Source organism: Ahaetulla prasina, chromosome 1, assembly GCF_028640845.1.
Source record: "Ahaetulla prasina isolate Xishuangbanna chromosome 1, ASM2864084v1, whole genome shotgun sequence".
NCBI lineage: Eukaryota > Metazoa > Chordata > Lepidosauria > Squamata > Colubridae > Ahaetulla > Ahaetulla prasina.
The window spans coordinates 328,203,497-328,218,682 of NC_080539.1; the positions used below are offsets into that span (position 1 = coordinate 328,203,497).

Consider the following 15,186-nt stretch of genomic DNA (forward strand, 5'->3'; position numbering starts at 1 on the left):
CACAACCTGCTGGATTTCACCCCTGATAGGAATTTCTACTTCACAATTTTAATACCAGAGGGGTTGACCACTGAATATATCTTTTTTAACTCTTGAAACTATACATGACAGTTACAACTGTTATAATTTATGGATATAATTTATAATCCATATATGACTGTTATAAAAAAGAGAGTCCTCCCTGCAAGGTATGTGTGGTTTGCTGGTTCCATCACTTCTGAGAAATCAGCATGAACAAAAAACAAGATCCCAAAGGATCCTTGGAAAAGCACAAAGTCAGAACAAAGAAGAAAAGATCACTATTTCAATAATTTCATTGGTTAATAAACAATCACCTGTTCCATTAACACCTCCAAGGAATTTTAATTCCAGGACTTTTATCACCACTGGAGAAAAGAACTATGAAGCTGAGGCTGATGACTTGGTGAGCATCTCCGAACTGGGGAGAGATGCTTAGAGGGTGGTGGAGAAAGTGCATCATGTGAAGAGTGACATGATCATGGCTGTGAAGAGAATCTGAGCCATTGTGAATACTCAGGAGGAGAAGATACTGGTGATGGATCTGGATGTCTCCATGAGGACAGTTGACTGTTTCTACATGGTCACTTATTATGGAAATCTTTTCAGAGAGGCTGATAATCTGGTCTGCATGTAATTGATGGCCATGTCTCTGGATAAATTTTACAAGAAGGTCTGGAGAAGAAGACCATTCCTGAAGATATCCTGGGAAAAATAGCTGTGTCTATTGTGCAAGCACTGGAGCATCTCCACAGTAAATTGTCAGTGATTCACAGAGATGTGAACCTGTCCAACATCATGATCAACAAACCAGAGGTTAGAGCAAGGGTGAAATGCTCCCAGTTCAGACTGGATTGGCCGATCTGGTAGAAATGGCAGTGGGTGGTTTAGAGAACCAGTAGCAAAAATCTCTCCCCCCACCACCCATGCCCACCCAATTGCCCGCTTGCCACTTCTTTCTGGCTCGCTTGCTTTTCCTGACCGAATGTTAAGAATAGGTTTTTAAAAATGCTTTTAAAAGTAAAAAAAAGATCATGCACCACAGCTGATCACCCCTCCATGCACTGTTCTATTTACCCCATGCCTTCTTTTGGCATGCACTGTACACGTACTTCGCATTTGATGCGTGGTGCGCACTCCTCATTTGCTCACGCAGCACACATTTGGCGCACAGTGCGTATGCGCAGCCAGCAAACCGGTAGTAAACTGGTTCAGATTTCACCACTGGGTCAGAGTCACAGAAATGAGACGGGCAGTGAATAAATTTAATAAATAAAATTTTAAAAAAATGAATAACCTCTTTGAAATCTTTGTAAAAAGAGATGGGATATCACAAAAACCATTATTCATCTGAACTTTCAGAACAGAATCAGAAACATTTGTGCCTCGTAAGTCTACTCATGAATTAAAGGTAAATGCTTTCATAACCAAAGTTATATATCAGCTTTTTATGGTTGAAGTTTTACAAGCAAAACTCTGACTTCATACAAAATAATATATAGACTTTTACAAACCTTAGCTTTCTGACTCTGACAGTTATTTTGTTGGCTGGTAATACCTTTTTTACCATTAGCCATATACTATTGCCAGGACTAAAGTCTTAGATAATTAAGCAATGATATGATGGAGTTATTTAAATTAACTAAGGGTTATTACAGAATTAAATACAAAGATTTATTTAATGCAATTGGTTGGGTTACAGCCAGAAAGCCCAAACGACCACAAAAGTAGAATGTACTTAAGAAAAATGCAGAGATCTCTTTCCAATAATAGCAACATAAGCACGCCAATCATCTTGAAAGCTATTTTTTTAAAATTATCTTTGAAACTATCGGTAAAATTCTACTATTGTTGAATATAAAGAAGGAAAAGATAGGTTTTATATATAAGAAAATTATAGGATTTTCTATGTACTTTCCTATTTACTATAGAAAGCTATAATCAGTTTTGTTATAACCAGAGAGGGCATGGTGGGACAGCAGCCTTAAAGATGCTGGATTACAGCCCACAACACGACATGGCGGAATGAGCTCTTATCCTTTGCCCCCATCACCTGCCCACCTAATAGTTTGGAAGCATGTAAAATGCAAGTAGATAAATAGGTACCACTCTGGTGAGAAAAGCTATCAAGGTTCTATGCAGAAGTGGGAGTTGTCATCAGACTTGCCTAGATGTAAAACAAGGTCAGCGGAAGAAAGCCTGAATGACCAAACATCCCCAAATGCTGCTAACCAGCTGGCGCAAAGCTAGTTCGCCCCCTGCAGTGTACCGTGGATAAAACACATGTGAGAACAAAATGAACTAGCAATCTTAGGCTGCCAGAACTACTTTGTGGTTAAAAAGCATTGTAGACTTCCCTGGCTATGCATACCATACATTAAAAAGCGGGAAGGATTAGTGTTGTTGATTTATGTAAATCCACTTTATTACAACCTCTGACTGATATCCAGACTTGTCTGTTCTTGATCCATGATTTTTAAATACTATTAGCAGAACTGATATCCCAGTCTATCGATTTAACTCTCAGAAGGGCTACTGTTCTAAGTTTGTGAAGGCAAAGCAAGCAGAACAATTCATGCCAGCGGAATCCTCAGTGGGTTCTTTCCTCCAGTAATCTTCATTGTGCTCACTTCCTGATGCCTTGCCGACTTCGCATGGACTAAGTAGGAGTCTGTTTGCTTTTTAACATGTCAAAAGAATTAGCTGAGGTTTACAATAAAAATTGTCTGAGGTTTTCCTAGTCTGCAGTAAGGATGTTGAGAATTTTGTTTGGTCTAACTTTTTAAATGAATTATCCTGATTTACACTTCCTGGACTATCATGCTGATTAGAATGTAATTATCTTTTGGTTTCTCATTTATCCAGATTTTGTGCTGTACTTCTAAGCGGTACAACCCACAGAAATGGATTTTCAAGCCAATGAGTAGACAGCATATATTTTATTTGAAAAGATATATTTTGGAGGTTGTTTTTTTTTTAAGGAGAAAACATGTATGAAAATGAATTTGAGGCTTACCATAAAAGGTTCTTTAAAGCAGGAGTCTCCAACCTTGGTCCCTTTAAGACTTGTGGACTTCAACTCCCAGAGTCCCTCAGCCAGCAAAGCTGGCTGAGGAACTCTGGGAGTTGAAGTCCACAAGTCTTAAAGGGACCAAGGCTGGAGACCCCTGCTTTAAACTACTCAGGGGTTAAAAATCCTGTCTGGATTTCAGCAGGAGAGATTTTCAACTCCTGAATGGAGCCTCCCAGGCTCTCCTCCATCCCCAGAGATACACTGGCACTCCTTACCTGATACTCTGCTAAATGACCCTGGAGTTTGCTTAATGACCATGATAGGAAGTGCCAGGATTGTAGTTGTTGAGAGAAGAAATTACAAGTCTCATCTAATTACTGTTTTGCTGAATGATCAAGATTCCAGTCCCAATTATAACCATAAGTTAAGAATTACCTTTACAGGAAAAGAGACATCTCTGACAAGTGTGTGAGAAAAGAATATTCAGAGATAATTTTAACATATAATATAAAATAATGTAATTTCTGAGATTCACAAGACATAAGAACACAAGGGGTACCCCGATGGATTGGATCTTTGACCCATTTGGTTAAGCAGTCTATTCTCAGAGTGGCCAACCAAATTCACAGTTTTCCGCTCAGATGGCCTTCAGAGGCAATCCGACTTTTATCAAAGTTAATATCTATTGAGCTCTGTGATTTCCATGAATTGGTCCAAGCCATTTTGAAGCCAGCCAAGTTGGTAGATGGCACCATATCTCGTGATATTGGACTACAAAATTTAATTATGCACTGCATATAAAATATGTTAGTCTGTCTTGATTTTTACAGGATTCAATTTTATAGTGTGAACTTTGGTTATAGTATCTTGTGTGTGTGGGGGGATAACAGCATAACAGAGCTGTAAGTGACCTTGGAGGTCTTATAATTCAATCCCCTGCACAAGCAGGGGACCCTGTACCATTTCGGTATTTTGTTAAAAACTTCCAGTGATGGTGTATCCACAACTTCTGAAGGCAAGCCTTTCCACTGATTAATTATTCTACTGTCAGGAAATGTTTCCTTATTTCTAAATTGGATCTCTCCTTGATTAGTTTCCATCAGTGGTGGGTTTCTACCGGTTCGCCCCAGTTCGAGCAAACCAGTAGCGGTGGCAGTGGGAGGCTCCGCCCACCCGCTCTGAACATGCACAGAAGTGCTGTGCGCTCACAGTTCCAAACTGGTAGTGAAGGTAAGTGAAACCACTACAGGTTTCCATCCATTGCTTCTTGTCCTGCCTTCAGGTGCTTTAGAATATATGTAGACCCTTACCTCTTTGTGGCAGTTTCTTAGCTATTGAAACATTGCTATTATGTCTTCTTTTCATTAAGCTAGATATACCCAATTCCTGCAATCTTTCTTATTCTCCACTTTATCCACATCGTGCATACAGTAATTTTCCACACTCAGTCATGTTCCCTTTCTATGTCGTGTCCCACTCCTCCACTGACGGCCGGGTCAGGGAAATCCGAATCAGGCTTGCCTCTGCAGCTCTGCCCAAAGTCCTAGCAAAGTCCTCAGAGCAGGCAGGAGACCAGTAAGTGACTTCAGCAAGATAAGTTCGACTTTGCCTGACTCAGAGACTGCCAGAAAGCAGATCCTTTTTATAGGCCATGGGGTGTGGCTCCATGACTCAGCACTCATTAAGGCCTGCCCCACCTTTCCTTCTGTTGCCTCCGCCTATCCAATCTTCTGATGCGAGGGTCACTCCAATCAGCTGTTGGAAGTAAACTTTCCTCAGGCTCACATGCTGTGGAGGAGGGGGAGGGGTCTAGCTGCTCCGTTTGCCTGGGCATGGAGCCAGGACTGGGGCCGGGAGGCATACATTCCTTCGTGTTTGGGAGCAGATAAGCAGACCCCGGCTGCGGTGAGAGCGGACAAGACACAACATTCTAGACTAAAAAGCCCCAAAAGTTACTGCCTTTCCTCATGAGGAAGCTGCTCTTCAGTCTCTTGTTCCTCTGAACCTTCCCTAGTTTCATTATACCCTTTTTGAGATACAGCAACCAAAACTGTACACTGTACTCCAGATGCAGTTGCAGCATTGATTTTCATAAAGGCATTTTGGTATTGGCATTTCTATTGTCAATATCATGTCTTATTATTCCTTTTGGCCATTTTTACAAGGGATGTTGACAGCTTCATTGAGCTGTTTACTGCTACTTCAAGATCTCTCTCTTTTCATCAGTCAATGTTAGTTCTGATCTCATTAGTTTGAATCAGCAGGTAGGATTTTTGACATCAATGTCAATCAGCTCACATTGAATGACATCTGTTATTTTGATGCCTTCTCCTTTAAACTAGAGAATTTTTGGAGCTCTTAACAGTCCATTATTATTTTTACTAATCAGGGTTTATGAAGTTCTTTAAAGCTTCCTAGAGTTCTGACTTGTCCAGCCAGAATCCTGAAATTTAGATGGGAAATAAAGAGCCACTACCAAGCTATTCCAACAACACATCTTCTTTTATATGATTCCTCTAATAGTTATTGTTCATTTAGTAATAGAATTAACTTCTTTCCATTTCCTTTCACTTCTCTGAATTTTTAGTCATAGAAACATATTAATTTCCTCTGCTGAATATGCAGGAGGACTAAATGTTTTGCTTGTGTGATTTTGAAGAAAACAAAAAAATCTGGGATCAAATTAAAATTTCACATTAGAGAGTAAGTATGAAGTACATAAACAATTAAATCGTAAATTCACCAAACTGTTGCACTATGTAGCCTACATTTCAAGACAATAAATCACTGATATAATGAAATTCAAAATTAATTATGTTCTCAGCACTTAATGGTTTATGATAAAATAAACAACATATTTCCTAAAACAATGTTTTATAGATATGCCTGTGTACCCATAATCTAAATTGACACTCAAGGTTTTTTTTCCTATTTAAATGTACTCTTAGACACAAGTGCTACTGATTTTTGATTTACACCCTGTCTTTAATGAAATTCCTAGGCTAGGCATTCAAGATTTCAGAGTACATTAAAACAGATTAAAAGCATAGAACAAGAATCAATATGTAGAACATAAATAGAGCAAAACCAGCTAAGATAAAATAGATCAAATCAAATTAAGGGACCTTAAAATCAAATAAGGTATCAAATCCTTATTAGTGTACTCTTCATGAGACCTTTTGTAGTTTAATGAAAATAGAAAAAGTAAGGATTTTACAGACAGCTGAGAGATGATTGTGCAATGGAAAACAGGATCCATTAGTTACTTCCTAACTAAATATGTACAAGAATGTTCCACTCCTTCCATGAGAATTTTGGTGAGCTCATAAGAACAGATTTAGAGAACATGGGAATGAAGAATTAGAGAGAATTACCTGAAAATACTTACATTTCTGCTCCTATTGTGGATGCCATCTGCCATACAAAGTACTATAGACAATGCATTTCTTCTTAATTGCCATTATCTGTATTACTATTCATATAGGTATATACAGTACGTATGAGTACATGCATAATGTGAAATTGATGTTTGCTTATAGAAGATAGGGAGTCACATGCTGAGTTAGTACCAGGTCATGCCATGTATACGAGTCCATGGTTTTGTAGCATACTTTGCCCAGATGTATTCATTACCCAAGAGCAAATTCATATCATTTGCCACTCACATTTCTTTCTTTGTATAAGCAGATAGTTAGAACATTGAAATACCAACAGGTTTGTAGTTAAATAAAATATGCTTATGGTTAGGGAGCTAGGAAAAATGCAGCCAATTATCAGCATGCTTGAATGGGGAAAGAAATTGAACGCTTTGAGCAACAAGAACCTTTGTCTTGGAGCAGAAAGAAGAGCTCTTAATGAATCCACCAGATCCATGTTTGAATTCCCTTCAGGTTTAATTGAAGCAGAAGTGGACAATGTTTGAAAGAATTACAGGAATTACAAATCAGCCTCCCCACCCTTTGCAGAGTAGCAGGAAGCTGTAACAGCCCTGGAAAAAATATGGATTTTAAAAATTGTACTTTTTTTCCTATTCTGTATGTTTTAAGGATAAGAGCAGAAACTAGAGTTTAAGGGTAGGAAAGTAACTGAAAAATAAAATGAAGAAACTCTATTGCAGAAAATACGACTTCAGCAGTAGAGGGGTCAACACCTGGAATGCTCTACCTGACTCCATTGTGACATCCTCAAACCCTCATAGCTTCAACCTTAAATTGTCTACTGTGGATCTCACCCCATTCCTAAGAGGTCCGTATAGGGGACGTGCAAAAGTGCAACAGCATGCCTACCATCCTTGTTCTACTGTCCCCATATACTTGTACTCATTCCTTGTTCATGTCAATGTTTATACCTATACCTGTTATCTAGTATATGTTTGACAAATTAATTAATTAAATAAATAAATAGGCACACACCAATGAACACCATGTTCCTTTGAAGAGGAAAATGTTCTTCTATGAGCTTCCTGAGCATTGGGCCAGGAATACTTGTTTAATGGTATCTATCATTTATACCCATATTTGGTTTTGTGGCATTTAGATATAGGCTGCCTTTTAACAAATGTCACTGTAGTTTATCCAAATTTGTAAGTAGGGGAAAATAAAGCATTAACCACATGTGAAGACAATATTAAAGCAACATTGTAAAATATAGTACATCACAAAATATTATTTTAAAAGGCCAAATTGTTGGATGTTCATTCCAAAACACTGAAAAGGTGGGGATGAATCATAGCTCTGGAGCAAGACTAATTTCATTAAGAAGATACCTTCCTTGTTCCTGACCAGTGGCTCGCCCCTCTTTGAGATCTTAATACCTGAACTAGTTCACAGTGGTATTACTCAGCTACCCAGGATTTGAGCTATTTAAGCTTTGACAGTTAGAATTCGCATTCTGAACTGTGCCTAGAAATTAATTTGCAATTGGAGCATTTTTTTTCCAGAATCATACTTAAATGGTCACCATGACAGGTCACAGCCAATTGAAGTTTCCGGCCACTCTTCAAAAATATCCCTATAGAAAGCAGGCCTACCATAGTCTAAGTGTGATATAATCAAGATTCTCAATGTGGTTTGTCTCTAAAAATGATCAAGGTAGGCGGATCGTGTTCATTGCCACTAATAGTATTTGGAGTATTTGTGTTCATTGCTACTAAGAATATTTGGAGACAGCATATGGTAAGCCAAAGGAAGTATTCTTATGAAACCAATTGTGATTATTAGGGCCGCGGTGTGGCTCAGGCTGTAAGAAGCCTGTTATTAAAACACAGTTGCCTGCAATTACTGCAGGTTCTAGTCCCACCAGGTCCAAGGTTGACTCAGCCTTCCATCCTTTATAAGATAGGTAAAATGAGGACCCAGATTGTTGGGGGGGCAATAAGTTGACTTTGTAAATATACAAATAGAATGAGACTATTGCCTTACACACTGTAAGCCGCCCTGAGTCTTCGGAGAAGGGCGGGATATAAATGTAAATAAAATAAAATAAAATAAATAAAAATAATTATTGGGAAGGGTGCACAAATTGAATCCCAACCTCCACACAAAGATAAAAAAACTCTTTATTCTCTTGATCCGTTATTAGATTGTTCTCATTCATCCAAATCTTTTCAAAGAAATATTCAAAGGACTGCAGTTCCAATGTACTGCTTTTCTGTGATTGATATATATGAATGAACAGGGGAAAAATGAGTCTGAGATAGATGGATTGATTCCTTTATCTCCTCTTTCCCCTCTTAGTTTTCATCCCACCCACTAGGTGACATGATTACATTTCTGGTGCTGCTTTTTATTCTTCCTATCAGTCACCCACAGGATCAAGAATCCTGCTTTAACATAGAGTGACAACTTACGGGCTGAATGCTCTTCGGATAGTTACATCCCTGTAATTGTTTTGAGAGGAACTGAGAAACTTATAGTGAAAAGAGAAAATGACTTACAATTAAAATAAAAGCTTTTTTTTTTTCCCTACTACATTGCCCAGGTACCAAATGCAGAGGCAAGGCTGGTGGGACCAAAAAAGGGAAGAGAAAAAAGATAGGATTTCCTGAATAAGAATGTTGCAAATGTATAAGAATAGTATCTCATGTTCCAGTGGGTATGGATTATTCACAAAACAGAAAGGATATCTGTGTATTAAATTGTTACAAAATGATTTTTTGTTAGAAAATGATTTTGTTACAAAATGATTAAATTGTTACAAATGAGCCAGCAGTGTGCAGCTGCTGCTAAAAAAGCCAACACAGTTCTGGGCTGCATAAACAGAGGGATAGAATCAAGATCACGTGAAGTGTTAGTGCCACTTTATAATGCCTTGGTAGGGCCACACTTGGAATACTGCATTCAGTTTTGGTCACCACGATGTAAAAAAGATGCTGAGACTCTAGAAAGAGTGCAGAGAAGAGCAACAAAGATGATTAGGGGACTGGAGGCTAAAACATATGAAGAACGATTGCAGGAACTGGGTATGTCTAGTTTAATGAAAAGAAGGACTAGGGGAGACATGATAGCAGTGTTCCAATATCTCAGGGGCTGTCACAGAGAAGTGGGAGTCGGGCTGTTCTCCAAAGCACCTGAGGGTAGAACAAGAAGCAATGGGTGGAAACTGATCAAGGAAAGAAGCAACTTATAACTGAGGAGAAATTTCCTGACAGTTAGAACAATTAATAAGTGAAACGACTTGCCTGCAGAAGTTGTGAATGCTCCAACACTGGAAATTTTTAAGAAAATGTTGGATAACCATCTGTCTGAGATGATGTAGGGTTTCCTGCCTGGGCAGGGGGTTGGACTAGAAGGCCTCCAAGGTCCCTTACAACTCTGTTGTTGTTGTTGTTGTTGTTGATTTTAAAAAAATACCACTAAAAATACTAGACACAGAATGCAAACTATCATAATTGATATAATTATTTCATTTTTCCTTCCTTCCCTACAATAATCAAAGGCCTAAATTGTTGATTATGTCAGTAATGAAAGTGATGATGGATACCTGGCAAAAATTCATTTTGATTACACTCTCATTATAAACTATCCAACTGTTATAAAGACAAATACCCCATTTTTACATAAGGGGAATCTGTGCAACTGGCATGTGTGAATGTAGGTTGGCAAGAAAATGGGTTGACAATTATTCTCTGTCTGGGTGATTGTTTATTATGAGTCATAGCAATTCCTATGAATTGAGATTTGCTTTTCTATTTTGTTATGGTAGTTAAAAACTATAACAGGAGTTTTTCTCTTTCTCTTACTCTCTGAATCAGTGGTGGGTTGCCCCCAGTTCAGACCAGTTTGCAAGAACCGGTAGTAAAACCGGCAGGAGGCTCTGCCCATTGATTCAGACATCATCAAGAAGCTTTTGCGCATGTGCAGAAGTGTGCGCGCCCCCATTGCAAACCGGTAGTAAAGGTAAGTAGAACCCACCCCTGCTCTGTATGTGTGTGTGTCTATTCTGAACATCCAGCTTTGCCCTGTCTTCATTTTGTTTGTTTGTTTGTTTGTTTGTTTGTTTGTTTGTTTGTTTGTTTTGTCGATCATATATAAGATAACAGGTAAAAGTATAAACATAATTTGGATACATGAAAAGAGTAAGTAAAAAGGAATATTAGGACAGGGACGGTAGGCACACAGGTGCACTTATGCACACCCCTTAGGAATGGGGTGAGGTCAACAGTAGACAGTTTAAAGTTAAAGTTTTGGGGGGTTGGGGAAGAAACTGCAGAGTCAGGTAGTGCATTCCAGGCATTCTGTGTTGTTTGAAAAAACAATTTCCTATGAAAGAACACAGAAGGAAATAGTTTTTAAAATGCAATATTTGAGAAAAAAATAAGTTACTTTAAATGTTTTAGTGAATACCTGAATAGGTATGTAAGAAATACAGCCATGGGTATATATCTATGCGTAAGTATGGTAGATCAGACTGCAAAATCAACCAGCTGCAGCTTAGAACCTGAACTGAATAGAAATAGAGGAATAGGTTCCTATTTGAAATGAAATACTTCTCAACCATCCTACATCTGATGAAAACTTCAGCAATCCAATGACTGGAATAAATTCCATTTAAGCCACTAAGTAATTTCATCTTCACCAATGGAGCAACTCTTGTGCTTGGTAATGAGAAGATTTACTGTAAAGAAAACTCTCTCTGCTGGCATATTTAGACCTCAATAGAAACATTGCTATTTCCCCCCCTCCCCCCCCACTTTTGAGATAGGAATAAACAACCAAAAGCATTCAGGCTGTATTTCATTCACCACAATGATCTGTGACCTTGACAGTTCTTTCCACCAAGTTCATGAAGCTAAGCATGTTTTCCCTAATTTTAAAAAGGAGAGACCTTTGGTTACAAATATGTAGTTTATATGTATTTTAAGATTATATTTTCCCTCTCCTGTTAAGTCCAAAAGTGAAACTTCACTTTTGAAGTTTCTATCTCCAAGGATGAATGGAATCAGTATCTCTCTCTATGAGTTACATTTTGGAAAAGCTGTGAGCACTGCCCCCCAAAGTGGTCTTATGGACATTGCCAGTTATCAAACAAAGAAGAAAACAAACAAATAAAAAAAAAACACCAGGAGACTGAAAAAGCCTTAGGAGATTAAAGAACTCACTTTAAGATTAAAGGAAAGTCTCACTCAAGAAATCATCAAATTGCAAGACATCAATCATTTTCTCCTCAATTTATCTGAGTAGTGATGATGGTTTCCTTTTTCTTGTCACATTGTACAGAAATGTTTGCTTATCACCAAAATGAGGCTGCTAGGCTCATTTTCATGAAGTTTAACTGAACTCACAAATTGAGTTAAAAGCTGCAATTAGTTTATGGTCTTGCAAACGTCATGCAATCCTTCTTGTGCATTTGCAATTCTTCTGAGCATTTGTCTTTCTGTGCATTTCCCATGTATGTTAAAATTGTACAACCCTCCTTCAACAGAGGTGGAGGGATATGACACTACCCATCTCCTGTTTACCACACAGTCCTTTCAGCAGTCACAAGACAGTTCCACACCCATTTGCATTCTGAGTCGTGTGCTTCTGAGCATACAGATAAACCACCAAGTGGGTCTACAATAACTCACCATGGCCAACTTGTCACAGACAACTTGCCACAGCCAACTTTCCACAGTCAATTCGCAATGGCTAACTCACTGTGGGACAACTCATCATAGTCAACTTGTTGTGGGACAACTCACCGCAAGACAAGAGTTACACTAATATTGAGGAAATAGTCGAATAGAATCATTAAGAAATGGTGCCAAAGGGGGGACAAAATAAAAGGTGAATGACAAAAATTAAAATAATGTTTAAATTATTTTAAATAATTAAATTGAATTGTCCCACAGAAAATTGGCCATGACAAATTGGCCATGGCAAGTGGACTGTGGAGAGTTGGCCATGGTGAATTGTCCCATTCCCCCACCAAGTGGCCTCAATAAATTTCAGAGAGCTAGTAACCGACCTTAGAGTACTAACAGATGACTGCAAAGAATATAAATTCTTCTATTCCCCTTCAGTCAGTTAGAACTGAAAACGCTTCTTGGATGGGAAGTGAAATTTTCAAAGAAAAAAAAAGTCCAATTGCCTTTTGGAAAAAAAACACTTTTGGGACCACCATGACCTGGATAGGTTGAGACTCTCTATAAATGTCTTTTCATTTAAGCTTTTGTTGGGTACATATCACACAGAGAGATACACACAGACATAGACATAAAATATATTAATACATACATACATATGCAAAGTGAAGACAACAAAATCTACATCAATGAAGACATTACAACCAATTTTTTAAAAAATCCATTGTTTCATTTTTACAAAATTAGCTGAATGTTCTTTGTATTATTACCAGAATCTTTTGGTATTCTAGTGGCTATAACTCTTGCTTGCCCCATATTTAAAACTCAGCAGAGCTACGTTGTTTTTGTTGCTATAAGTTTTCTTTATCCAATATAATTACTTTCCCACTATTGCCGCAATAATAGCAACAACATAAAAATTAAAAAAAGTGGAAAAGTAGGTAGTTTGGGAAAAATAGTTATTAAAATCTATGTTAGCTTTGAAACAACAGCATTCTACATGCCAAGTAAGAGTTATAACCATTACACACTGAAAGATTCTGGCAATAATAGCTATAGCAGAGATTAGAGAATTACAGAGGAGTGTCCTTTGACCCAGGATGTGAAACATTCCTGTTTTTGTGCAGTAACCAATCAAAGAGAAGGTTGTATAGAACAGACTTTTCCAACATTTTATTTTAACCTCTGGAGAAATTCTTGAAATAATTTTATTTTATCTGCAGCTCATGGAATGTTAAAATGATTAGTAAACTGAATCACAGTCCATAAAAATCCCCAACTATTGCAAAGGTTTTTTTAAAAATGATCTTTTAAAATCACAATCTCTCACAGAATCCTAGCAACCTTGTTGCAAACCTCTTGGATTCCATGGAACCCCATTTGATAATGATTGGTCAAGAAGAAAGTACCGATAGCAAGCAAATTGGACATCAACACTCGAATCAGTAAAAGCCTTACTTTCAATTCAGAGCATGAAAATGTGAATGAAGGGCATTTGCTTTGAGCAGGAGAGAATACAAGAGAAGTTGTCCATTTCAGGGTGGTTAACGATTAATGCTCCATATTCCCTGAAGGTTTTCAGAAAGAAGTTGAATACTTAATTGTTTCAAAGAGAATTTACACTAAGTTCATGACTTAGACCATCCTTGTCTTTATTTCTGTATTTTTGATAGTTGCTGGTATGGTTTATTGGTGTATGATTTTATAAGCTACATATTCAATTGTCATGTTAGATATACCATGGATATTTAATTAACATTTTCATGTTATGTAAGCAATCAAGAGTCTTTGGGTAACATCAGGATACAAATGCAATAAATACAAACAGTGAAGCAACAGGACAATGTGAATATGGTTGTAGTCAAAGGGACAACGGCTGAAATGTCATTCCTGACCCAGAGGTTATACAACGATAGATCCTGAAACTTCTGAATCACAAGGCCACATTTGGGATAAAACTTCAGCACACCGTTGCTTCTTAGTGCAGCCTTTATGATGATTAACTTGGTTCTATCAATTTTGTTTTTCCTGAGAAATAGAAACATTTGACCTGAGAATGATGAGATCTCTGAAATGCCAGCACAGTCCCTATCTACCTGTTGTCTGTTACTTGTCTCTAGGACTGCTGAGCCGTCTGACAAATTTGTAGTTTATACTGGTGGGTGACACATTCTCCATTGACAGGCTACAAACACTAATGGATTTATCTCTCCCTTACACATGGAAATCAAATAGTGTCTCCTTTTCCATCAAGAAAAAGCTGACAATATCTGCATAGGAAAACAGCCAGGCAAGGGCACAGAGGTGTCAAACATTTGCAAAAACTTACTGCCTATTAGAACTCTCTCCAGAAGGTGCCTGGCAGCTCCCAACAGAATACTGAAGACATGCTATAACATTTGAAATCTTCAATTTGATGTATATCCATAGACCAGGGTAAAAGAATCCAATAACCAAACTGTTGTTGTCTTTTCTATTATTAATATAAATTGCAAAAGCCCAAAGACAAATTACTTTTCAGAAGCCTCAGCTTTCTTATTCTATGTGAATCAATCCAAGCAAAGCCACTTAATGAAAAGCTTTGGAGCTATCTTGACAAGTGTCTCAGTTAGCCTTTCCCTAGTCCAGAGAAGTATTTGGACTGGCCATACAATCACCTGCCTGACCAGTATTGCAGAGACACAAGTATTTGCTCATCAAGGCAAAGGGGAAAAATATCAAGTATAAGACATGGTAAAAACATGTGTTTAGAAGAAATAGTATGCAGTTTGACTGTCCTTTTCTGTACAAACTTAATGGAATCCAATAAATTCCAAATATTTTAATTGTACAAGTCTTAATTTGAGGTCCAGCAACACACTTTTCTTTTATGTATTCTGAGACCGTATGCACCAAGACAAATTCCTTGTGTGTCCAATCACCCTTGGCCAATAAAGAATTCTATTCTATTCTATTCTATTCTATTCTATTCTATTCTATTCTATTCTATTCTATTCTATTCTATTCTATTCTATTCTTACTGTAGAAATCAAAACACACTCCCATTGTCTAGGGCTAGGCAATATAGGAACTTTCATGCTTTATTTGCTCA

General features: G+C 37.7%; 1 pseudogene; it reads left to right on the plus strand.

Moving 5' to 3' along the window:
* The first annotated feature begins 230 nt into the window (after positions 1 to 230).
* Positions 231 to 15,186, plus strand: part of LOC131187819 (dual specificity mitogen-activated protein kinase kinase 3-like) — a 48,731-nt pseudogene continuing 33,775 nt past the window's right edge.